General features: G+C 48.4%; 1 pseudogene; it reads right to left on the bottom strand.

Moving 5' to 3' along the window:
* Nucleotides 1-6,604: 6,604 nt before the first annotated feature.
* Nucleotides 6,605-7,404, bottom strand: LOC142578513 (uncharacterized; annotated as a pseudogene).
* Nucleotides 7,405-26,657: the final 19,253 nt, after the last annotated feature.

The raw sequence follows: 26,657 nt of genomic DNA, 5'->3' as shown, positions 1-26,657 counted from the left end.
TACGCTCTTTGAAGAAAATGCAGACTGGCATCGCCATGCAGAATGGCGATGCCCTGGGTTGAGGCGCCGAAAAAGGCATTGACGTTTGGGGTTTCGGAATGAGTTGGTGAGGGTGTTTCAAAAAATATATAAAAAAAGAAAAGAGAGGGGGGAAACCAAACCGGAATAACAAATAGGAGGGTGACGTGCGCAGAAGTGGGCGGGGGCAAGTGTACACGGGAGAAGGGGGTCGTACAGTTCTTGGGCCTGTGCTTGTATTTTCGTCGCTTCGTCCCAAGGTTCGCCGACGTGGTGTACCCCCTAACATGTCTTCTCCAAAAAGCCGTCCCTTTCAACTGGACATCGGCTTGCGACGACGCGTTCCGCCAGCTAAAATTTCTGCTAACGTCAGGGCCCATATTGCGTCACTTCGATTCATCCGCACCTACGGAAGTGCACGCTGATGACAGTGGCATCGGTGCCGTACTAGTACTACGTCATCAAGGAGCTGAACACGTTGTGGCTTATGCTAGTCGCTCTTTGACTAAGGCGGAATGCAATTACACTGTGACCGAGCAAGAATGTTTGGCAGCTGTTTTCGCTGTCTACAGATTTCGGCCTTATATCTACGGACGCCCGTTCACTATCGTTACTGACCACCCCGCGTTATGTTGGTTGGTGAATCTCCGTGACCCGAGTGGACGACTGGCACGTTGGGCTATTCGACTGCAGGAGTACGACTTCGTCATTTCCTACAAGTCCGGGCGTCGCCACGCAGATGCGGACTGTCTCTCCCGCCTTCCTCTGACGACGACGGTGTGTGACGAAGAAAAATTTGATGACTGTTTTGCTCCTATTTCTTCTACACTTTCAGACTCGATGACTTTCAAAGCAGAGCAGGAAAATGATATTAGTTTGGAACCTCTATTTGTAGCCGCACCGCGTCCTGGAGCCACCGGTAGATTTTGTGTCCGTGACGGCCTGCTTTACAAGACCAATTATTCGACTAAAGGCGCACACTTCCTTCTGGTGGTGCCGCAGAGTCTGCGAACGGACATACTGAGAGCCATGCACGACGATGTGACCTCTGGCCATCTAGGATTCATCAGAACTTTGAACCGGACACAGGAGCGTTTTTACTGGCCCAGAATGCGAGACACAGTCAAGCACTACGTCGCCAGTTGCGAACAATGCCAACGCTACAAGCGCCCTACGACCGCTCCGCCAGGTCTTCTCCAACCTCTGCCGCCGCCTATCCTGCCATTTGAACAAGTGGGTATCGATCTTCTGGGCCCATTTTCCCGATCATCTAACGACAACCGATGGGTGATCGTATGTGTCGACCATCTGACCCGTTACGCGGAAACGGCGGCCGTACTATCTTCAACAGCTGCGTCCGTTGCAACGTTTTTGCTTCGATTCATTATTCTTCGACATGGTCCCCCCCCCCCCCCCCCCCCCCCCGTGTCATCATTAGCGATCGCGGTCGTCAGTTCGTTGAGGACGCCGTAGAACTGCTTCGTCTCTGCAGTTCGAAGTTCCGTCATTCAACTCCTTATCACCCTCAGACAAATGGGCTTGTAGAACGTACGAACAGAACTAACTAACATGCTGACCATGTACGTATCTTCCGATCACAAGGACTGGAATGACGTACTCCCCTTCATCAAGTAAAGCAATGAAGGGGGCTAGTTGGTGAACGTTCATGGTTATATTGCGCTCAGTTTTACAAACACGATACTAAGGAAGGACAGGACGTTTGCGCTTCGTCCGTCCACGTCCTGTCCTTCCTTAGTATCGTGTTTGTAAAACTGAGCGCAATATAACCATGAACGTTCCCCTTCATCACCTACGCTTATAATACTGCAAAGCATGAGACGACCGATTACAGTCCTTTTTATCGCCTTTACGCACGTTCACCGCTAAGCTGCATTGACACTGTACTACAGTTTGACTTTCACAGCGAGTACTCTGTTGCCAAGACGCTTTGTCTTGCCGAAGAAGCACGGCGTATCACTCATCTTCGTACTGTGGCATCGCAACACCGATCGAAAGAGCGCTATGACAGCCGACACCAGTCTATCTCGTACGCTAAAGGAGACTTTGTGTGGTTGTGGACTCCGGAACGTAAACGTGGCTTATGCGAAAAGTTTTTACCCCAGTACACGGGCCCATTCGTCATTGTAGATGGCTTGAGTGACTTGACGTACGGGGTGGCACTCTTGACGTCCCCTTGTCGTCGGTCTAGCTGGACCCAGTTAGCACATGTTGCCCGTCTTAAGCGGCTTCACCCTACGCTTTTCAATTGATTTGGACTTGCCCAGCGCGCTTCGTCTGGCAACCGAGGATTGCTACGGCATGAGCCGTACGAAGAGAAGAGGAAGAAGTCGTGAGCTGGTGCAGCATGGTGCAGCCTCGGGACGCCATCTTAACTTCACCATCAATCTCGTCCCTTAAATAAAGCCGGTTCAACATTAACCGTAACAATATAAAAGTAAGAAACCTAAAAGATTATGTTAAATTGAGTAGTAGGCAGGAAAAATTTTCGAAATGGAAGAGTAGGTGAGGTTAAGAATTAAGTTTAGCTGGTGGCATAATGTGTTTTGTGTTTTGGTTGATGATATGAGAATTTCAGATTTAAGTTACCGCTTTTAAAGATTCTAACTTGCCATGTGCAAAATTAATTCCCGTCGGGTGTAGGCAATTAAACTTGTGTATGAGGTATGATTCCGTATGTTTCCTTTCGCGAGGTGAATGGGAATTTGTAGTATATATAGCCTTGCTTTGTCAAATATATGACCATGTTTATTAAAGTGGCTGGCTACTGCTTTAGGTAAATTGTGTTTTGTGTCCGCGCGGTGACCGTTGAGTCTTGTATGAATTTGTTGTCCAGCCTCCCCTATGTATTGTTTGCTGCAAGCGGTACATTCTAGAAAGTAGACTACGTTGCTTGACGTGCAGGTGAAAGCCGAAGTTACCTTGTGTGCGTAATTCGACGCTGTATACTTTTTGCTGTAGTAGTAGCAGCTGGGGTGGCCACAGGGACTGGTTCCCAACTTTAGTGTTCGCGTAGACCGGGATGCGGCCTGATTGATTTAGATTGGAGTGACACGGTGATACGCACTCATTGCTCAAGCTCCCATGCTTTATTCCAGGTTGCCAACCGAGTACTCACATTTGGCTAAATGCTGTTAATAGACACTACATTACCCTCCTTGGGGAAAATGAAATGAATGCGGACACAATGTGATTAGGGAAACCATAAACGGAAAACAGTTCACTGCTGAAAAGTCGTGAATGTCTCCTACGAACAAACAGTCACAATGTCAGGTTGCGAAATCAGAAAGATGGCGTGGCGGCTTTCTGTTTCTCTTTGGGTAGCGCTCTCTTGGAGAACTCTGGTGCAATGCAGGTGGTGCAGGATCTGGCACTGAGGTGGGTAGAGGATATATGATGTTATCATAGTCAAATGATGTTTTGGCTGCTGCTTGTTTAAGGCCAGAGGCATCTTTGAAAAAACTTGAGTTGCGCGTTATTACTCTATTTCCTCTCGATGCCTTGATTTGTGATCCATGAACGCTGACAATGGTATAAGGGTCTGGATCATAGTACGAAGTGAACTTGTCGTGTCTGTCTTGCTTGCACAAGACTCGCTGACCGACACAGAAGCGATGTGGTTGAGCATGCCTTCGTGCATCAGCATGTTGTTTGTTGTATGCCCTTTTCTCGAGCACAGTTGTTTTGAACTTTGTTATGTCTTCCGTTTCCGAAGCAGCTTCAACATAGCAAGGCAGAAGATTTCTCATTGGTCTGCCAAACAGCAGTTCATACGGTGATCTTGCTGTAGTTAAGTGTTTTGAAGACCTGTATGACATCAGGAAAGTGTCGAGCTCTACTTTCCAATCTATGTTCTCAAGCTGACTAGTGTGAGCATGCTTTTTCAATGTTCTCATGAACCGCACAGCTTCGCCATTAGCTTGAGGCCACAAAGGTGTGATCCGATGATGCCGAAATCCCAATTATTTTGCGAATGCAGCAAACTCTTTGCGTTGGAATGGTGGTCCATTGTCACTTTTTACCTGTGCAGGGATTCCAAACTGGCAAAACACTTGTCGTAGGGAGGGAAGCACATTATTTGCACTTGTGGAGTGTATGACTTGTACCACTGGGTATCGTGAGAAGTCGTCTAACACCACCATAGCGTACTTTCCATCTGGGAAGGGACCACAAAAGTCGACTGATACTTCTTCCCAGGGACCACTTGGTAGTTTCGTCATGGCAAGTGGTTCTTGCTTTGCTTGGGGAACAGCTGCTTGACATGGTAGGCAGCTTTTAATCAAAGTGTGTACGAGCTTATCCATGCCTGGGAACCACACTTTTTCTCTTAACATTTGTTTTGTTTTCACAATCCTTTGATGGCCCTTGTGGGCAAGCAGCACTGCTTGTTTATGCAGAGTAGCGGGAAGAACTAGGCGTGTTCCTCGAAGGACGATGCCCTCGGGCGTTGTTGTTAGTTCTGTTTTTATAGATGCAAATGGCTTCAGTTCAGCTGAGACCCAGCTGGTGAGTGTGGGTTGCTGGATAGCACTAATAAGTGACTGTAGCTGCTGGTCTGCTTTCGTTGCATCAGCGACTTCTTGAACCGAGAAGGCCTTTGGGATGTTGTGGCGCTGGATAAAGTTGACATACTCATTAGGTACTTTGTCGATGCGGGCACACATTTTTGTTTCAGGAACTGGATGCCTGGAAAGGTAATCGGAAGGGTTACTACTTCCTGCAGTGTGTTGTACAACAAACTTGTACTGTTGAATGCGTAGAGCAAGGCACTCAATGCGGGCAGATGGTGGTGATCTTGGGTTTCCCAGTATGCTCACTAAAGGCTTGTGATCAGTCAGCAAAAGGAAGTTGACTCCACAAAGGTAAAGACGGAAGTGCTCCATGGCCCATACAGCTGCGAGCATCTCACGTTCAATTTGGGAGTAGCGACTTTCAACTGGTGTAAGCGCTCCACTTGCATAAGCTATCACTGCAATGTCTTCACTGTCACGCTGTGTAAGGATAGCACCCAGTCCATGTGGACTTGCATCTACCACCAATTCTGTCGGTTTGGATGGGTCAAAGTAAGCAAGGGTGGAGGCATCGGACATGACTTGCTTTAGGCTCTCAAGAGCATTTTGCTGTCGTTCTGTCCACTCCCAGACAACATCCTTCAGTGTCAGTTCACGTAAAAGCTGTGTGAGGTCAGCAAGATTTCTCAGAAATCTGCCTGAATAGTTGATCATTCCTAGCAGGCTCTTCACTTCTTGTGGTGATTGCGGTGTTTTAATCTGTAGGAAGGCTGCTATCTTTTTAGGATCAGGACGAACGCCACCAGCTGAAAAATTAAGTCCAAAGAAGTTCAGTTCACGTTGATGAAAGTGACACTTCTTTTCATTCAGTGTCAATCCAGCTTCTTGGAGTCGCTGCAGAACGGCTTCCAAGGACAAGTCGTGCTCCTGTTTTGTTTGCCCAAAAACAAGAATATCATCACTAACATTCAGGACATTGGGGATGCCATTGAGCACTTGGCGTATGGTGTTCTGAAAGATTTCAGCTGCACTGCTGATGCCGAAGTTCAGTCGTTTGTAGCGAAACAAGCCAACATGTGTTGAGAACGTGGTGAGTTGCCTTGAGGAAGGGTCGAGTTCCAACTGGTGATATCCATTTTTTAAGTCAAGATTGGAGAACATTGTTGTTCCATTTAAGGCAACAATGATGTCATCGACTGTTGGGCACAAATGTCGTTCCCGTTGAATGGCAGTGTTCACAACACGCATGTCAATGCAGATTCGAATTTCATCAGGCTGATGCGGTTTAGGCACAATAACCTCAGGGGACACCCACGGTGTAGGTCCTATGGCTGGCTCAATGATGTCTTCTGACAGGAGGCGTTCAAGTTTTTTCTCTGTGGCGTCACGTAAGGCAAACGGAATACGCCTGTGTGGTTGTGCAACCGGTGGGACAGTTTCGTCCACAAAAAGATGAATGTGGTGGTTTTTGAGTTTTCCAACTCCACTAAACAACTTGGGGAATGCTTCCACGATTGACTTGTCACCTTGATGCTCATTAACTTGGTATGTTATCTGGACAAGCCTCAGGTTGGGTGCTGCTGTGAAGCTTAAGAGTGGTGCACAAGTTTCCTCGAATGACAAAGATGTCTTCTTCAATGCAGTTATCTTTGTATCTCATTGTGACAGAGACTTTGCCTAGAAGTTCAAGCGGAGATGTTGCTTTGTATGGGAACACTCTTACGGATGTTTCCTGGAGTTTCACCTTTAGCCGATAGCTCTCAAAGTCATTTTCGCCAACAATTCACACTGTTGCACCTGTGTCGATTATGAAAGTGACCGGCACATTGTTGGCAGTGACAATAACTTTTGGAGATGGGCCTGTCTGAGGTGAGGTCATGGCAACGAAAACATACTCGTCACTGCTTGAAATGGTGTCACGGGTAGCAGCACATTCTTTGGTGCTAGAACTCTTCTTACTGCAGACTGTCTGATTCCTGTTTGGACCATTGTCACAGTCCACTGCTTGTACCATTTGTCTCGTTGAACGACAGAATCGTGCAAAGTGACTAACCTTGTTACATGCCTTGCATGTCTTGCCCCATGCAGCACAACTTCATCGTCCGCTTTGGTGAGGCCACTTGCCACCGCAGTTGCGACAATCTGCTGATGAGACACGAGGTCGTTGCGGTGCATAGGTTTGTCGTGGCATCTGTCGGCTGTTTCTTTGGCGTTGGCCATGGTGCTGTCCTTCATTGTGCACTGCGAGCACCGCCGCATTGCCATCGACGTTCTTTTCGATTTCGGATACATCCCGTTCGACATCCTCGATCATTCTTCCTTGTTTAAGTAAGTCTGGTAAATTGAGGGAATGAAGCATTGCGTATTTGCGAAGGCGAGACGACGTTGTGGCGAGGATTATTTGGTTCTGGACTTCAGCGTCGACGTTCTCGAAGTTACAGTGGCGAGAGAGCTGCCGGAGGCGCGCGTCGAAGGCGTCCAGTGGCTCACCAACGTTTTGCTGGGCTTGGCGAAATTTGTAGATCGCAAATGTCGAGTTCACTCGCCGGGCGAAGTATGCACTCAGTTTCGCTCGTGCGGCATCGTATTCTGGCGTCGATGGGCTCTGCGTGGTCTGGGTCGTGCTTGTAGCTGTTGTAGCTTGTGTAGGGCAGTCGGGGAGGGAGCGAAATATGTCGTAGACTTTCTCGCCAACGTAGTGCAGGAGGAGCGCTTTCTTGCGTGCATCTGCCGTGATATCACACGCTAAAAGAAAGTTCTCGAACCTTTCTATCCACTTGGTCCATTCATGACCAGTATTGTTGGCGTCTGTGGTGCGAAGGTCGAAACTTGGGAAGGGAGGGAGCGCGTATGCCATGGCTGCGATTGCCGGTTGCCGCTTGCTGCTGAGGGATGATACGACGGAATGACTTTGTTTGGCACTCACATGGGACCAAGTAACACTTCTGACACCATTTTAGTGTTCGCGTAGACCGGGATGCGGTCTGATTGATATAGATTGGAGTGACACGGTGATACGCACTCATTGCTCAAGCTCCCATGCTTTATTCCAGGTTGCCAACCGAGTACTCACATTTGGCTAAATGCTGTTAATAGACACTACACCCACTTCCTCTTTGTTTTTAGTTTGGCATGTACAAGCATATCTTTAAAATTAGTGTTGCGTCTGTAGGCTACTCTGGGCGGGTCGGGACAAATCTTAAGTTTCTGGTTGCTGGTGAGAACTGGGTAGTATTTACTGATGATGCTATTCACGTTTGGGAGTGCGTTTGAAATTTAGAAGTAAGAAGAGGCGTTGTTGTTCTTGTGATCCTCGGGCGGGGCTTGAGGACCTGGACTCGACCAAGTTAGGTTGCAGCGGTGTAGGCTACTTGAAGGTCACTGTTTGAGTGGCTCCTGTCTGACAGGGTTTCTTTAAGGTGATCGAGTCTATCTATGTAGTCTTGGTTTTCAACGCAAATGCGACGTAGTCGTGTGGCTTGGCCTTTAAAGATGCTTTGTTTGCAATGTCTGGGATGGTGGCTCGTATATTCTAAGTACTGTTGTTTGTCGAAAGGTTTCCTATACAGCGTTGTCTCTAGCCCCCCATTGTCAATGTATATTGTTGTGTCCAGAAAGTTTATGCGCTCAGTTGAGGATTCTGATGTGAATTTTATTGTTGGGTGAAAAGAGTTTAGAAATGCTACATATTTATCTAGACTGTCTTGACCATGACCTTGGCCATATTATGAGTATGTCGGCTATGTATCGTATGTGTGGGGCTTGTCAGTGCAGCACCCAATAGGAAATCTGTTTCTAGAATCCCCATAAATATGTTCGCGTAGGTTGGTGCAAAAGGCGTACCCATGCTTGTACCATGTATCTGTAGGTAGTAACTCTCCTCAATTTCGAAGTAGTTATGTGCTAGAGCTAATTCAAGGAGAGACAAGTAGACTTCAGTAGAGTGTTGTGCATTGTGTTTAGACAGCGCTTGTTTTATCGAAGATAAACCATCAGGGATTGGAATGTTGGTGTACAGCGCCGTGACGTCTAGTGTTGCGAGAATTGTGTTGTGGGGTAGTGTGCCTTTAGTATTAATGTCCTCTATATTTCTCAGCAGGTGGGGTGTATCTTGTACCAGTGATGGATGTGCTTTTGGCAAGTCACCAAGGTAGTGGTTAAGGAATGTGGAGATGCTCTCTGTCGGGGTGTTGTTGTTTGATACTATCGGGCGACCTGGGATAATGGTGGTGTGTAGTTCAGCGGATGGAATATTATGAATTTTTGGAAGGAGGTAAAAACGCCCGGCAGTTTTATTGCTTGGTTCAAGAAATTTGTATTCTGACGGTGTTATCAATTCATCAGCCAAAAGTGATTTCAGCCTGTTGGTAATTGTCACTGTGTGGGATAATGTCGGATTGTTACCTAGCTTACGGTAATGTTCTGGGTTGTTCAGTTGTTGGTAGGCCTCGTGCTTACATTTTTGTGGGGCATTTTGGAAACTTTAGGAGTGCAAGATGGAGTAACCAATTTATTAAAAGATATCTATAAGTGTAACCGGGTGATTATACAATCGGAGGTTTCGGAGCCTGTAATGATTCGGCGAGGGCTTAAGCAGGGGTGTCCATTGACACCTTTGTTTTTGCTGTACCTACAAGGATTACAGGCCAAGATACAGCAAAGTGGACTCGACTTCAACCTATCATTCTTCAAGCAAGGAAAACTGATTGAACAGTCATTACCAGGACTGATGTATGCGGATGATATTGTATTAATGGCTGACAACACAGAATATCTGCAGGGATTGATGGACATATGTGGTACAGAAGGAGACAGATCAGACTTGAAGTTTAGCAAAAAAAGGCAGCAGTCATGATTTTTAATGATAACATTTGCGGCGAGCACAGGATACAGGAGGCCACGCGTGAGATAGTCGATAAGTACAAGTATCTTGGGGTGTGGACAAATAATGGAATTTAGTATCTTACAGAGTACCAAACATATGTAACGACTAAATGTAACAGAAGTGCAGCGATTATAAAGAGTAGGGCACTGTGGAACTACAATAGCTACAAGGTGGTACGAGGGATATAGAAGGGGGTAATGCTTCCGGGCCTGACTTTTGCTAATGCAGTCCTATGTATGAGAGCAGAGACCCGGACACATTTGGAAACTAGGCAACGTGGTGTGGGTAGGCTCGCTTTGGGAGCACATTGCAAGAGGCCAAATCTTGGGGTGCAGGGGGATTTGGGATGGTCTTCTTTCGAGGGCAGAGAAGCTAGCAGCAAGATAGCATTTGAGGAGCGATTGAAATAAATGCAACAGTGTAAGACAGCTGAAAAAAGGAAGTATAATATGGATAGAATTGAACATGCTCTTAGAAACGGAAGAAGACTAAAAGCAGTGAAGAAGAAACTAGGAATAGGCAAGAATCAGATGTATGCGTTAAGAGACAAAGCCGGCAATATCATTACTAATATGGATGAGATAATTTCTGTGGCTGAGGAGTTCTATATAGATTTATACAGTACCAGTGGCATCCACGACGATAATGGAAGAGAGAATAGTCTAGAGGAATTTGACATCCCACAAGTAACGGCGGAAGAAGTGAAGAAAGCCTTGGGAGCTATGCGAAGGGGGAAGGCAGCTGGGGAGGATCAGGTAACAGCAGATTTGTTGAAAGATGGTGGGCAGATTGTTCTAGAGAAACTGGCCACCCTGTATACGCAATGCCTCATGACCTCGAGCTTACCGGAATCTTGGAAGAACACTAACATAATCCTAATCCATAAGAAAGGGGACGCCAAAGACTTGAAAAATTACAGACCGATCAGCTTACTGTCCGTTGCCTACACAATATTTACTAAGTTAATCACAAATAGAATCAGGAACACCTTAGACTTCTGTCAACCAAAAGGCCAGGCAAGATTCCGTAAAGGATACTCAACAATAGACCATATTCACACTATCAACGGAAAGAAGAATGATAGGTGTAACGTTAAGGGATAAGAAAAGAGCAGATTGGGTGAGGGAACAAACGCGAGTTAATGATATCTTAGTTGAAATCAAGAAAAAGAAATGGGCATGGGCAGGACACGTAATGAGGAGGGAAGATAACCGATGGTCATTAAGAGTTACGGAATGGATTCCAAGGGAAGGGAAGCGTAGCAGAGGGCGGCAGAAAGTTAGGGGGGCGGATGAGATTAAGAAGTTTGCAGGGACAACATGGCCACAATTAGCACATGACTGGGGTAGTTGGAGAAGTATGGGAGAGGCCTTTGCCCTGCATTGGGCGTAACCAGGCTGATGATGATGACACTATTAATCAGGTGATAGAGAAATGTGCGGAATATAACCAACCCTTATATATAGCTTTCATTGATTACAAGAAGGCGTTTCATGCAGTCGAAACCTCAGCAGTCATGGATGAATTACGGAATCAGGTTGTAGACGAGCCGTATGTAAAAATACTGAAAGATATCTACAGTGGCTCCACAGCCACTGTAGTCCTCCATAAAAAAGCAACAAAATTCCATTAAAGAAGGGCGTCAGGCAGAACGATGCAATCTCTCCAATGCTATTCACGGCGTGTTTACAGGAGGTATCCAGAGACCTGGATTGGGAATACTTGGGGATAAGAGTTAATGGAGAATACCTTAGTAACTTGCGATTCGCTGATGATATTGCCTTGCTTAGTAACTCAGGGGACTAATTGCAATGCATGCTCACTGACCTGGAGAGGCAAAGCAGACGGGTGGGTCTAAAAATTAATATGCAGAAAACTAAGGTAATGTTTAACAGTCTCGGAAGAGAACAGCAGTTACGGTAGGTAGGGAGGCACTGGAAGTGGTAAGGGAATACATCTACTTAGGGCAGGTAGTGACCGCGGATCCGGATCGTGAGACTGAAATAATCAGAAGAATAAGAATGGGCTGGAGTGCGTTTGGCAGGCATTCTGAGATTATGAACAGCAGGTTGCCATTATCCCTCACGAGAAAGTGTATAACCAGCTGCGTCTTACCAGTACTCACGTACGCGCAGAAAACTGGAGGCTTACGAAAGTTGTTCTGCTTAAATTGAGGACGACGCAACGAGCTATGAAAAGAAGAAATATGGGTGTAACTTTAAGGGATAAGAAAAGAGCAGATTGGGTGAGGAAACAAACGCGAGATAATGACATCGCATGAGTTGCAGAAGATAGTGCTAGCCTTTCCTCCTTCCTTCCCCTCAAGAACCACTTCTCTTAGTTGAAATCGAGAAAATGAAATCGGCATGGGCAGGACTTGTAATGAGGAGGGAAGATAACCGATGGTCATTAAGGGTTACGGACTGGATTCCAAGGGAAGGGAAGCGTAGCAGGGGGTGGCTGAAAGTTAGGTGGGCGGATGAGATTAAGAAGTTTGCAGGGACAACATGGCCACAATTAGTACATGACCGGGGTAGTTGGAGAAGTATGGGAGAGGCCTTTGCCCTGCAGTGGGCGTTACCAGGTTGATGATGATGATGACGATGATGAAATGCGTGACTTATGCAAATCACGATGTACGCATTCATGCAATAAAGGATGACACAAATTTCGGTTTTGAATGTCTGTTTTTGGATGCGTAGTAGTTTCGTACACTTTAGGTTTGACATGCGATCGCGCGTCAACATCGGACGCTATGGCACATTCGTGCCTTTTGTGCCACCGAATCCGCGATGTGCTCTGGCATATACCGTCACATGTACGTAAACGAATGTATCTTCTTGTTCAGAACATCACGCGAGTAGACAGCTCTTGTGATGCATCACAATCTTTTGAGAAGCGTCACAGTAGATCACTTTTTTACATGCGGAGCGGTGTTTTCATTTGCAGGTTCCCCTTCAGTAGGAAACTGCTGGACAGGCGGACCAGCGCACCGGAATTGTACTTGCGAATTCACAAGTGAGTCATAGAATCTGTTTAATTGTTGCACTTTGAACAATTATGCTTCTACAAAGGCCACAGCAGAAAAACAGCCTGATGCCGAGTGTTTCTGTGCCACGAAGCTATCAAGAGGCGAGTGCCTTATACGGAAGAAATCGAGTGCATGAACCCACATATTAATAGCGTAGGCGTTTTATTAACTGTGCAATATTTTCAATACTTCCCTGCATTCCATTTCATGTGGCATATCTTTTCTGGTCGCAAATGTGTGCAACGTATCTATTTGCATGATAGTGTCCAGGCCTGTTGGACCGTTCACTTGCACTTGATGTTGAGTCTTTTACATGTATCCATAAACTGCAGATATGCACATTAGATCCCTCAGAGCATTTTCAATATTCAATTATTTGAGACAACAGGCACATATGCAACACTGACATAATCTCAAGTACCACTAAGCAGCTGGGACACATTTTTGTTGAGTATACTCGCAGATAAAATAAGTAGGCCATGTGGAGATCTCCAGCTCATTTTCCTTAAATCAGTGTGTACAAGGGCTATGCAAAAATAACTTTTTCTCGCGCACCGATGATTTTGCTGTATAAGCAAGAGAACCCATCACGTTAGTGTAACATATGTTGTACGTCACACTAATATGTGCTTTAATTTACCAAGTGAGATGAGTTACTTTTATGGCTCATTCAGTCAAATCACAATGCAAGCTGCGTTCATCAATTTTCTATTGGATCTGGCAAATATTTAATGAAACATGGTTCCCTGTTATGCAGATTTGCAATGGCAAGCCCTTCTGTGTGGTCCAAAAGTCAAATTTAAGCTCTAAATTAAAAAAAAAGACATTTATAGTCAGAAACAACAAGCAAAAATGGTGAGTGCATAGTATCAGAAGCCCAAAGCACGGAAATTATGAGAATTGTCGAATGATTTTAAGGAAATAATGGTATTTCAAAATGCTAGACTCTTTGGTGGAGGTTAAGCAAGTCAGTATAGGTAGAATACTCTGCAAAATTATGCGAGTAATTGGACAGCAAACAATGGGTCAGGAATGGCATTGTTTTTCTGCAAAACAGAAGCTGATGATAGCCATTACATGAGTCACTTTAGCATCATGAGACTGCTGCTTGACAAATTCAGGAACAAACCAAACACCAATTTAATGATGCTCTCTACACTGGAATAAATGAAAAGAAATGGATCACATCTAATGTGGGCATATCAGACACGTTGTGAAACACTAAAGGAAAAATTCAATTTCGAGCTATGGCACTTGCTGCATAGATGTGGGGTCTTTGTACCAATAGTGATAGTTAACACTGCATTTAGAAATAGAAAGCATTCATGCAGACAGGGATTATTCTTTATATTTTCGGCAACCACTTCAAATGCCTCTACCAAGTGTTGCAATGCTGCACGCAGCCATACTAAGGATCTCACAGCAACACTTGCAGGTAAAAAGCAAAAGCAGTCAAAGTGCTGGTGTATTCTGGACACTATCTTTGAAATCTTTTAGGCAAGAACAGTCAAGAAGGAAACATAAGAACTGAATTTATTTTCATAATTCCTCATTTGAACGGCCTTTTTGCTTAGACAATGCCTACGCCTAGCCACAGCAGCTCCCTCATGCAGGCTCCGCAAGCCAAGACGCCATGGAGGCAAATGCAGGTAAGAGGCAAGAAGCAATAGCACTGGTATTGCCGATTTCTTTCTTTTTATTTCGTTTAGGCTGCCAGCACACCAAGAACAGCCACCTTGACTGTGTGTGTGTCGCCCAAGTCGCCAAGGAAGCTTATGAGGGAAAGCGACAGGCAATGTAAACAGCCACTTCTCATGTAAACGATACTGTTTCTCTCAGATGAATCATACGCCTCGCCATGCCAGCTCACCGATGCAGACTCCACCAACAAAGAGGCCGTGGAGGCACGTGCAGGTCAGAGGAAAGAAGCAGTCGCAATGGTGTGGAGACCATTTTTTTCTTTTTCTTAGCCTTGACTGCGGGCGTGTCAGCAGATTCGTGTTGTACATATGCTCATAATAAACTTCAGTAAACTTGAACTTGATGGTAAATTTGAAGGCAAATGGGACATTGATGCATCGCTTTTTGGAACATTTAGTGTACACATACATGTTACACTTTGCAGTGCTACAGAGCATATTTTGAAGCTTCCCTCTATATTTTTCACCTTTAATTACGTATGTGTTGCGTGGCCCTCAATGCTGCAGTTCATGTTGTAGCAGCTGCTTTGTCTGTGTATTGCACACTGGATTAAACTTGGCCTATACTTGTCTCACATGTACAAAATAAGGTTATATGCAGTTCTCAGTGTTACAATAAAAAATAAAAGTAAATAATCGGATCGTGGAATTGTGCTTATTACAGTAATTCCTAGGACAGTTATTGACAAAATGGAAACTTGAACTGGTCAATCCGTCAGGGGAAGGAATTGTATGTATACATATAGAAAAAAAGGGTATGTGTGTGTGTGTTTGTAGGGGGGGGTATAGGATAAGGGCGGTATGAAAAAACGTACCGACACGATCCTCTAGACCCATTCCTTTAAGGTACCGTAACAAAGCATATTATGCATAAAGTTCGTACAACTAACTCTGATATTACTACATACGCCAAGCGACGCGAGCTACATATGCCACGACTCTCATTCGTGACTGCACCGGATGCCCTCCACATAATTATGGTTAATCTTGCTCCTTGGACCGAGGTAAAGGAAACATCATGGGCGCAGGTACCTTTAAAGTATCTTGACCTTGCGAGGTACCGCTGCGCGTGCCAGGGAAGCAGTTCGTGCGAACACTTCCTGGCACACACCTGCCTCGGCGACCCCAACCTACGTATCGTTCTGCTTCGAGCTTTGATCCCCCCACTGTACCTTGGGTGCTCTGGAGTTCCTGCGCCGCCTGTTTTATTATAATCTCAGGTGCTCTCCTGACACTTACGCTTGTCATTTACATGTGCCCTACAGCTGGATCAGTACTTGTAAAAAAAAAATCCGACCCATCGTCGGTACGATAGATCGCGACAGCGGCTTCTGCAACATACCGTGCTTGTGCGAAGAGAATTACGGAACGCCAACGAGGAACCTGACCACCGTTTCGAGCTGCTAACTCGTAACCTCCTCGAGTGACACTCCTGCAACAGGCGTGACCGTTGAAAACCGCATACCGCCGGAAACTTCAACAGGTTCGTCCTTCGGTTGCATAACTGCCACCTGCATGGCCAACATCGATCACACCCACACCATCCCGCAACATAGAAGAAAGAGCCAACTTATAAAACCCAAATAAACAGCTGCACGCACACCACATCACCACCCTACAAGCGAGACGCTGCTACGTGAGCTACACAGCTAACTGCTTGAAGCTATCGGTTTCCAGATTAAAACTGACTACTGTCGCCAAGTCCGGCAAGCGTCTCAGGAGCTGGCAACCTCAGCGCGTAGCAACATGGCGGCGCTCTTGCAGTTCCCGATTTCAATGCATGGGCCGTATGGGTAGCTTGTCCTCTAGAGCTCTCTAAGAACAGTTTACACCCTTTGGCGTGCCCCTTCTGCCACACAATAATCGCCATCTGCCTTGATGCGTCTCCTTTCTTTATCGCTGCGAGCCCGGAACTTTCCAGTAACGAACGGCACGCGCGTTATCAGCATAGAACAATTTACACCCTTTGGAGTGTCCCTTCTGATAACGCGCGTGCCGTTCGTTACTGGAAAGTTCCGGACTCGCAGCGATAAAGAAAGGAAACGCATCAAGGCAGATGACGATTATCGTAGTGTGGGAGAAGGGGCACGCCAAAGGGTGTAAACTGTGCTTTGAGTGAGTCAGTATAGCAACTCTATGGAAATTAAGGTGAAAGGCTGCATAGCGCTGCCTGGCGGCCGCAAAAATTTTCCAGGTTTCCGGCTTCACGCGCGCATATTGCCCGCGCCTCCCCGTCGGCCCACTACCCCTACTATAGTACACTATGGGAAACCAGCGCTGGAGTACAGAGGCTAGAAGGCTGGAGTTTTCACAACCCCTGCAGCGCCGCCCTGGCGGTCAGAACGTGCACAATGCAGCCACTCCCGCGGACGAAAATTGCTACTGGTAGAGGCGTTGCGTGCGCTGAAAGTCGAAGGAAAACAAAAGGACGCCGACGATATTGCTGCGTATACAAGTGCCACAACTACGTCGGGATGAGGGAGGATGTATCCTTCTGCGTCTTTCCATCTAAACCCTACGAACAAGAACGGAGGCGGCGTTGGATACAAGCAGTCAGGCGAGTGGAGTAAGTTCTCGTCTTGTCGCCCTGTCAAGCGTTGTCGGGCTGGTTTTTAAATCGAATTTGTGTGTGTGCTTGGTTTATTCGATAGTGAAGACGGTCAGCCGTGGCAGCCAGTACCAAACAGCAGAATCTGCAGTCGGCATTTCGTCGGAAACAAAATGAGCAATGGCAGGCACCATCCGGCATATGTACCAACCATTTTTCCTTCGCAATACCACCGCCAAGCCCCTTCCCATGCCACCGCACCAAGCGAACGATACGAAAGGTAAATATTATCCATTCATTTGTCAAGAATTATGTGGGAGGGAAGCTGCCTTGTAATACGAGTTGTGTGCGCATACTGCCGGCGCACGCGCGACTAAGTCACCTATGTATTTTTAAAAATGCGCATGCGGATGAGGACTCGGCGCTGAGATGCATCCGGTAAATTTATGTAATTAGTGCTAAATGTAGCCAGGGTTGGTACGGATAAGCAGCGGAGCACTCAAACCTTCGCTTGCGCGAGTCTGCTGATGCGATAAAGCTTTCTTCTCCATTGACTGCTGTGGCGAAGTAACATCAGAATTTTTTATGTCGAGCCAGAGGAATGTGGAATGTCTTCAAGCCAACTAATACTCCCGAAACCATAGCGCAGCACGACCGGCGTCATAGCTGCTAGATTTGCGAGGCAGGCTACCACACAAGCATGCCAACGGCACACGGCGCAATCGTTAAAGAAACACATGTGCTCGCCGCGACACACTGTGAAAAATATATAAAGCTTAAAAAGCTTCTTTCGTCAGTTCTTCACTTGGTGGCGCTAGCTTCTTTACAAAAACTGTCCACTTGAAGCGGCGCGAAAACGGAAACATACGAACTATAAGCGCACGTGTCGTCTGGTCGAGCGGCTGGAATATGCCGCGTTGCGTCGCCAGGGCGGCGTGCAACGCAGTGTTTTCGACGCGCCGCCTATCCAGCGCTGGTTCCCCATTGGGAGCGAGGACTTTCGGAGTCGCTATCTGTCGGATACACCGCCCTTGCGTAGTATGAGGGACAACGCGGCGTGCTCCTCATAGGTTTGGCTTACGGCGCTTAATAAAAACACCGTGCGGCAGCCCTCCTGGAGTTTTCTGTAAGTACTCTCAAAACGAGGGAAGCTTTTTTACTACCAAAATAATATTCTTGGGCAAACTGAAAGTACGGAATCGTCCACAGACACTATCTCTTTACCGAATACGTACAGTCAACGTCAGTGCACGCCGTAGCCGCGATGGAGTCTCCCAAACCGGCTTCTTGCGTGAAAGGTAGGCAAACGCTGAGAGCCGACTCTGTAAAATGTGTTCTTATAGTCGGCTGTCTGTATAACCGAATGGAGCATTAACAGAATGAAGCCTCAATGCAGTGATCGCACGGGTTCGCAGCGACCGACTGTGCATCTGCATGCATCACGTCCGCGTACAATATTTTGCTTTCGCTGCGAGCGTGGTTTCGCACCGTGCCGTAAGCTTTATGCCGCAGAATATGAGCATATTATAGTACACAAGCAACCATTGTTGCGTGGACGCTAACAGAGCTGTTCAAAAATAATTTCGTTATAGAGACCTCGATGCCTACGCCGACTGTGATGTGCATTCGCGACGATTCAATCTTTTTTTCTAAGTTATTTGACGTTTCAATATTATTTCTCAAGCTGCGCCACACTGTATGTTTATCGGTCTTTTCAGCGTGCAATTTCCGGCTGCTTCTTTTTTCGTAATCCAGTGCGTTAGTTCACAGCACAAACATGACCATGCCATGCCTTCTTTAATATGCCTCTTACCGCTCCCTTTCCATTCAAGTAAAATTGCCAGAATATAGCATCAACAAGTTCATAGACCAAATAAAGCGTCATGACATTAGCCGGGCAGCAGGCGCGGGCGAGCGTCTCGGTGCGCGTTTTCTGCTACTCACCGAACATCGCAGTTCCGGCGCCGTAGCAGAAATCTTCCGCGCGTCTGTGCTTGCTGCATGCCCGAGTTTTAGCCGATGGCTGTTTGCCGGTTGTAAGTTTGGTGAGCCAAACTTCACGCAGCTTCTTGTCCTGCGGCTGCGTGTGAATAAGGCTGACACCAGGCTCCGTCGCCTAAGTCCGGCACCGCGGCACCGAGCTGTAGCATACCATGCTGCACGCCTAAACAAACAGCCACTACCTATTATATTACTTTCAAATACTATCAAGCAGATACCCAAGGCAGGAAAACCTCACCACTTAATCAGAACCACAGCTCAGGTGGGACTTTAGACTTTTCAGTTCGCTTCGGCACTTCCGGAGCAGCCGACGCGGCCGCTGTGTCCCCGTGATCCCTCATGCCACGTCACGTCGACGGTGGCGCCAGATTTTCCACTGGTGGAGGTTGCCCCCAATACCTTGGGCTCAGCGAGAGCCATAGAGTTTCTGACTATAACATCTAGAGGGAAATATGGTGATGATGATGATGATGTGTGGAGTTTTATGGCGCAAGGGCCAGGTGTGGCCAAAGAGCGCCATGTCTGTGGTAATGAGTTTGCGGTGGAATTATGATTGCTATGAAGTTGGTGTGAGGTGGCTGTAAAGAGGCCTTAAAATATACGCTCTAAAGTGCGTAAAATCTGTATGATAAAATTATGGCGATGACGTATGACTCGTACTATGAAAATTTAGATGCGTATAAAAAGAATGATACGATAGGTAAAATATATCACGATTATAAGAAATGCCAGAGCACTACTGCCTCCTGTTGGAATCTCAGTGCTGACGCCCGTTGTTGCAAATGGGTTGCAAGCCCCAAGGGTAGCGTTGGCCTGGCGGCCTGGGGCACAACTGGAAGCATCCGAAGGTCCGAGCAAAGCATGAGTCGACTGGTAACAGAACAACTTGTTTATTCTAGCATCGCAAAAGAGCGGGCGGTCAGGTCGACCGAAGTGGAGAGACGGGTGAGCACGTAACTCAACTGAAGAAATCGGAGCCTCCCTAGGCGTCCGGGGGCAGCTGCTTTTATACTCTCGCAGTTGAGGGCAAGAAGGAACGCCTCGATAGACGCGCACGTGACTGCGCCGCTCGGGCACGGTGGGACTAGTAGGTGACGCATCCGCCGGGCCGGCGCCGGTCAGACCTCCTCGCTTCACAGTTGGGGGAGCTCCTCTCCCCGGCTGCCGCGCTTTGACAAGCGTGGGCACCACCATGCACACACACACACACACGAAGACACGTGGCATTAGAACATGCCTGGACGCGCTTGGCGGGGAGGCGTAGCGGCGGCGCCGAACGGGCCAAAATGTCCGCCGCTTTGAACGAAGCCCCGGCGTCCGTTGCATCCGCGCCGGCTATACCGCGCGTCGTAGGCGAAACGTAACAGACCGCCCCGCCGGGGGAAGGAGATCCCGATGGTCAGGGGACTGCATCCGCTGTCCGGAGGGATGTCGCTCGATGATGCTCATAACCGAAGTCGGGCGTCCTTCGGCGTTTCTTGAGCGCAGCGCACAGAGAAGGCCTCGTTCTCTCGTTCAGGTTCACACAGGACACTGCAAAGTGACTTCGGGAGAGTTGACATTTTTGTTCTCGTTCCCGGCAAGCGTTAGAACTACGCCGAAACTCAACCGCTCAGTCAGCAAGCACGAAACAACCCTCACTAAGCCCTGCCAGGCTCTTTCCCCTTTTATACCACTGCCTAGTTCCTGACAGTAGTCTAGCAGCACTCAGAACGCGTCCACAAATTGGAAAATTGCACTAGAAAGCACGTCATCACTTTGAAACACTAAACAAAAGCAATATGTTAAAAATCCTGCCTCAGGAAGAAAAACATCAGTAACAAACAACTCTGAGGCAGATTCCTACGTTAGGGGCTTCGACTTAAGCCATCGGCGTTACCGTTGAGACTCCCCTTTTTGTAACGCACCTCAAAGGAATATTGTTGCAAAGCGAGGCTCCAGCATAGGAGGCGGCCATTTTTGGGAGAGATGGTCTGCAGCCATTGGAGAGGGCAGTGATCCGTCTCAATGATAAACCTCGAGCCGGCTAGGTAGCATGACAATTTCTGAACGGCCCATACGAGACACGCACACTCTTTCTCGGTGGCGCTGTACGCCTGCTCACGACTGGTCAGCTTACGACTAGCATACAGGACGGGGTGTTCCACTTCTCCATTTTCCCGTTGGCACAGTACAACGCCCATGCCTCGCTCACTAGCATCGCACTGAACTACGAACCCTTTTGTGTAGTCTGGCGATCGTAGCACAGGCCCGCTTGTTAGGGCGCTCTTTAGGGCGCTCTTTAGGGCGCTAAAAGCTCTTTCCTTTGTCTCGTCCCAGACGACTGTTTGGGGCTCTGTTTTTCTTAGAGCATCCGTCAGGGGAGCCGCGATATCAGAGTACCGGGGGATGTACCGCTGATAGTAGCCGGCGACACCTAAGAACGACCGAATATCGGTCTTCGTGCGCGGTTGCGGGAAGTCTCGCACAGCGGCCACCTTTATTTCAGAGGGGCGGCGACGACCCCGTCCAATCACGTGACCGAGGTAGACAACCTCGGCCTGTGCTAACTGGCACTTGGGAGCCTTGACTGTCAAGCCCGCTTCGCGCAGGCGGGTTAGTACTGCCCGCAAGTGTGCCATATGCTCAGACCAGGATGCGGAGAATATCGCTACGTCGTCTAGATACGGTAAAGCGAATTCTTGCTGTCCCCGCAACACTTTATCCATGAGGCTTGAAAAGCAGTACGGCGCGTTCTTCAAACCAAAACTCAACACTTTAGGACGGAATGTTCCCATTGGTGAAATGAACGCCGCATACCTACTAGCCTCTTCTGTAAGTGGAACCTGCCAATAACCCCTGACAAGATCTAGGGTGGAAATAAACTGAGCGCTACTAACGTTCTCAAGGCGCTCCTCGATGTTAGGGATCGGATAAATTTGATCCTTAGTGATGGAATTAAGCCTGCGGTAGTCGACGCAAGGATGAGGTTCCTTGCCCGGTACCTCAACTAAAATCAAAGGGGAGGTATAATCACTCTCACCCGCCTCAATAACACCGAGCTGTAGCATTTTCTTTACCTCAGCCTCCATAATATCGCTCTGGCGGGGTGACACCCGGTACGCCTTGGATCGTACTGGCTCTGGGGAGGTAAGTTCTATGTCATGAGTAAGGACAGAAGTCCTACCAGGCCTCTCAGAGAACAGACCTTGAAACTCTTGTAAGAGCTGGTGTAGTTCGGTTTTCTGCTCAGGCGACAGCGGTGCTTTACTGATTAAGTCACTAATGACTTGATCGGTGTCTTCCCTGTTCGTCACTGAGCCTAGTCCCGGAAGCTCGACCGGAAGCTCTTCAGGAACGTTTACCATCATGCACACCACTGCTTCCCTTTGTCTATAAGGTTTGAGCAGATTACAGTGGTAAACTTGCTGTGCTTTCCGCTTTCCTGGCAGACTCACCACGTAGTTAACGTCCGACAGTTTTTGAACAATCCGTGCTGGGCCCTCCCACTGCACGTCGAGTTTGTTTTTTAGCGATGTGCGCAATATCATGACCTCATCGCCCACCTCGAAACGACGGGCCCTGGCTGTCCGATCGTAATAAACCTTGGCCCTCTGCTGGGCCTTTGCCATTGCTTCACCTGACAACTCCTGTGCCCTTTTTAAGCGTTCGAGGAGCCTAAGCACGTACTCCACCACGACTGGGTCGTCGCCCCTGCCTTCCCACGATTCTCGAAGCATGCGAAGCGGAGATCGCAGCGAGCGACCGTACACCAGCTCAGCTGGCGAAAACCCCGTAGCCGCATGCGGCGCGGTCCGTAATGCAAACATCACCTCAGGCAGACACAGCTCCCAGTCAGTTTGATGTTCAAAACACAATGCTCTCAACACGCGCTTCATGACGGAGTGGAGCTTCTCAACGGAATTCGACTGTGGGTGGTACACTGAGCTGTGTAACAGCTTTACCCCGCACCTTTCGAGAAAGGCTGTCGTCAAAGCGCTAGTAAACACTGTGCCCTGATCTGATTGGATTTCCGCAGGAAAACCAACTCGCGCAAATATGGACAGTAGTGCATTGACTATCTCAACTGAGCTGAGTTCTTTAAGCGGCACTGCTTCAGGGAACTTTGTCGCAGGGCAGATCACAGTCAAAATGTGTCTGTACCCCGTGGCTGTTACCGGCAGAGGTCCCACTGTATCAATAACGAGCCGTCTAAAAGGCTCCGTAATGATAGGTACCAACTTCAACGGCGCCCTCGATTTGTCCCCTGGTTTGCCCACCCGCTGACAGGTGTCGCATGTCTTCACAAAGTGGTCTGCGTCCCGAAAACACCCTGGCCAATAGTACTCTTGCAAGAGACGGTCCTTAGTTTTCTTAACTCCTAGGTGTCCGGACCACGAACCTCCATGCGACAAGCGCAACAGATCCTGACGGTAGCACTGAGGCACGATCAGCTGATCGAACTCCACTCCCCTGCGGTCTAGATACTTCCGGTACAGGACCCCACCTCTTTCCACAAAATGAGCATTTTTCTTGGCGATACCTTCCTTGACAATGCAGCGTATGTTTTCTAGGCTGCCATCCTTTTTTTGCTCGGCTATCAAAGCCGACCGGCTGACTTTTAGCAACCTATTAAGTCCGTCTGACGTAGGCGCGATGAGCAAATCTGCAGATAGCTCTTCTAACTTTCCCGTGTCGGGCATTTCCTCTCCAGTATCTGGTGCCTTCAACGCTACAGGCTCAATTTTATTCAGTTCGGACGTGCTCCGAATATCAGCTTGCTGCGCCTCTGACCCTTTCTCATTGTTTGACAACGTCGGCCCCGCAACTACCGCCTTTGCAGCGAGCTCCCGAACCTTCGATCTGGTTAAGGCCTGAACGCTAGCCTCACCAAACAAAAGCCCCTTCTCGCGCAGGAGGTGATCGGACCTGTTCGAAAATAGGTACGGGTACTGGGGGGGCAGCATAGATGACACTGCGGCCTCCGTCTCAAGTGCTCCGAAAGGTCCTTCAATAAGCACTTTTGCTACGGGCAGACACACGCTATGAGCTTCCACGGCTTGCTTGATCCATGCGCACTCGCCCGTGAACATATCGGGTTCTACGTAGGAGGGGTGAACTACATCCATCGTAGCTGCGGAATCGCGAAGCACTCGGCACTCTTTCCCGTTCACGAGGAGGTCTCGCATGTAAGGCTCGAGAAGCTTCATGTTCTCTTCAGTGCTGCATAATGACAAAAACACGACTTTTGTTTTTGTTTCCGGACACTGCGCCGAAAAGTGACCCGGCTTCTGGCACGTATAACAAACGCGCGCTTGCCTCGTCTCGAACCGCTTTCTGCGTTCGGCTTCGGCTGCCGCCGTCTCCTTACGTTCGGTCGGACTGCTTTCACTCGCATCCCCACTACGTGTGTCGCCCCTTGCTCTCATGGGTGTGAACTTTGGCCTCTCAAACTTGGAGCCAAATTCACCCTTTTGACCGTCCTTAGCTCCGCGAGCCCGACGCGTCACAAACTCCTCGGCTAGCTCGGCGGCTTTAGCCATCGTACAAACGTCTGGCCTATCCAAGACCCAGTACCGCACGTTCTCAGGTAACCGACTATAAAACTGTTCCAGCCCGAAACACTGCAGAACTTTCTTGTGGTCACCAAACGCTTTCTCTTCTTTGAGCCACTCCTGCATGTTTGACATAAGCCTGTAGGCAAACTCTGTATATGACTCACTTTTGCCTTTCTCATTTTCCCGAAACTTGCGACGGAACGCCTCCGCTGACAGCCTGTACTTTTTTAGCAGACTCGATTTCACTTTGTCGAAATCCTCTGCCTCCTCTCTCTTCAAGCGAGCGACTACGTCGGCCGCCTCGCCGGGTAACAAAGTGAGCAAGCGCTGTGGCCACGTTTCCCGAGAGAACCCCTGCTTCTCGCACGTTCGCTCGAAGTTAACCAGGAACAAACCAATGTCCTCTCCAAGCTTAAACTGCCGCATCAGGTCAGTCATTTTGAACAATACTCGTTCTCCTGCACCGTGTGCCTGACTTCCATTACGAGCGCGTTCCATCTCAATCTCGAGACGCTTCATTTCCAAAGCGTGTTGACGGTCGCGCTCTTCTTTTTTCTCTTGTTGCTCTCGCTCTTTTTGTTCTTTAAGTTCGCTCTCCTGTCTTTTTGCCGTCTCCCTCTCCTCAATGGTCTCAAGGCATTCCGACAGCTCGTCATCCTCAGCTTCTAACTCCAGAATAGCCCTTAGCAGTTCTGGTTTTCTGAGTTTGTCAGAGACATCCAGACCCAACTCTCTTGCAAGCTCCAGCAATTTCGGTTTGCGCAACGACTTCAAATCCATGGCTGCTCTGAATGCTGCTTTCTCTACTGCCTACTATTGTCTTGCCGCAAACTAATCCGGCAGCAACGACAACCACAATTACCAGCTCTGTTTCTGACACTAACAAAAGCCCGGCAAAACTCAGAAGAAGAAAGTCCCGCACTCACCAAACCTCGCAGCCAAGAATTCAGCGCAGTCGTTCTGCTGCAGGCAACCAGTCATCACACAGGGCTCGTTGCACTGCTCCCGGATGGTCGTTGTGCTGCTCAGCATACAGTCAACTGCATATCTTCGCTGCTGGCCTCCGTTGTCGCGATCTCACCGCTGGCAGACAGTTGTTGGAATCTCAGTGCTGACGCCCGTTGTTGCAAATGGGTTGCAAGCCCCAAGGGTAGCGTTGGCCTGGCGGCCTGGGGCACAACTGGAAGCATCCGAAGGTCCGAGCAAAGCATGAGTCGACTGGTAACAGAACAACTTGTTTATTCTAGCATCGCAAAAGAGCGGGCGGTCAGGTCGACCGAAGTGGAGAGACGGGTGAGCACGTAACTCAACTGAAGAAATCGGAGCCTCCCTAGGCGTCCGGGTGCAGCTGCTTTTATACTCTCGCAGTTGAGGGCAAGAAGGAACGCCTCGATAGACGCGCACGTGACTGCGCCGCTCGGGCACGTTGGGACGAGTAGGTGACGCATCCGCCGGGCCGGCGCCGGTAAGACCTCCTCGCTTCACAGTTGGGGGAGCTCCTCTCCCCGGCTGCCGCGCTTTGACAAGCGTGGGCACCAACATGCACACACACACACACGAAGACACGTGGCATTGGAACATGCCTGGACGCGCTTGCCGGGGAGGCGTAGCGGCGGCGCCGAACGGGCCAAAATGTCCGCCGCTTTGAACGAAGCCCCGGCGTCCGTTGGATCCGCGCCGGCTATACCGCGCGTCGTAGGCGAAACGTAACACTCCTTAGAGGCCTTGAAGCACAAGGGCCTGGAGGCATGTGCTACGCAAAACAATTATCGCAGTGGCATCCTCTCGAGAGAGGAGGCGCTACGAATTCATGGGACTAATAACATGTAAGACGACATCTCTGAGGAAACCTAGGACACTGTTTGTATTAAAAAGCGGTTCTGGACCGAGAAACATTAGAGGAAGAAGAGGGATGTGCCGGCGGTATGCTAAGGAAAAATATCTCTTTCTCTCAGATTCGGCTTCCTGACACTCCAGGAGGACGTGGAGTACGGTCAGCCTCTCCCCGCATCTACCATAAGTTGGAGGCTCACTTCCGGTTAGTAGAAAATTATGGGTGCCAAACGTGTGTCCTATTCTGAGACGACAGAATAGGACATCTGTTCGGCGCGATTTTGTAGTAGAGGGCCAGAATCCTAACTGTGGTTTTATCAGGTGGAGCTTATTATCCGTTTCCGCATCCCACATGTGTTGCCAGTGATTTCGCAGCCTCCTTCGCAAGAAAGGCCTCAGATCTGTGACAGGCACCGCAGCGGTAGGGTTAACAGCTTGCAATGTGATTGACGTGGCCATCTCGTCCGCCAGAACGTTACCTTCGAATCCCCTATGGCCAGGGACCCAGCATATTATGATATTCTGGTTAGATCTGTACGCTTTACACAAGACGGAATATAGTTCATTAAGTACTG

This window comes from Dermacentor variabilis, chromosome 4 (assembly GCF_050947875.1).
Source record: "Dermacentor variabilis isolate Ectoservices chromosome 4, ASM5094787v1, whole genome shotgun sequence".
Lineage (NCBI taxonomy): Eukaryota > Metazoa > Arthropoda > Arachnida > Ixodida > Ixodidae > Dermacentor > Dermacentor variabilis.
Note: the sequence above shows the minus strand (reverse complement) of the source record. Positions and strands in the feature narration are given on the sequence as shown.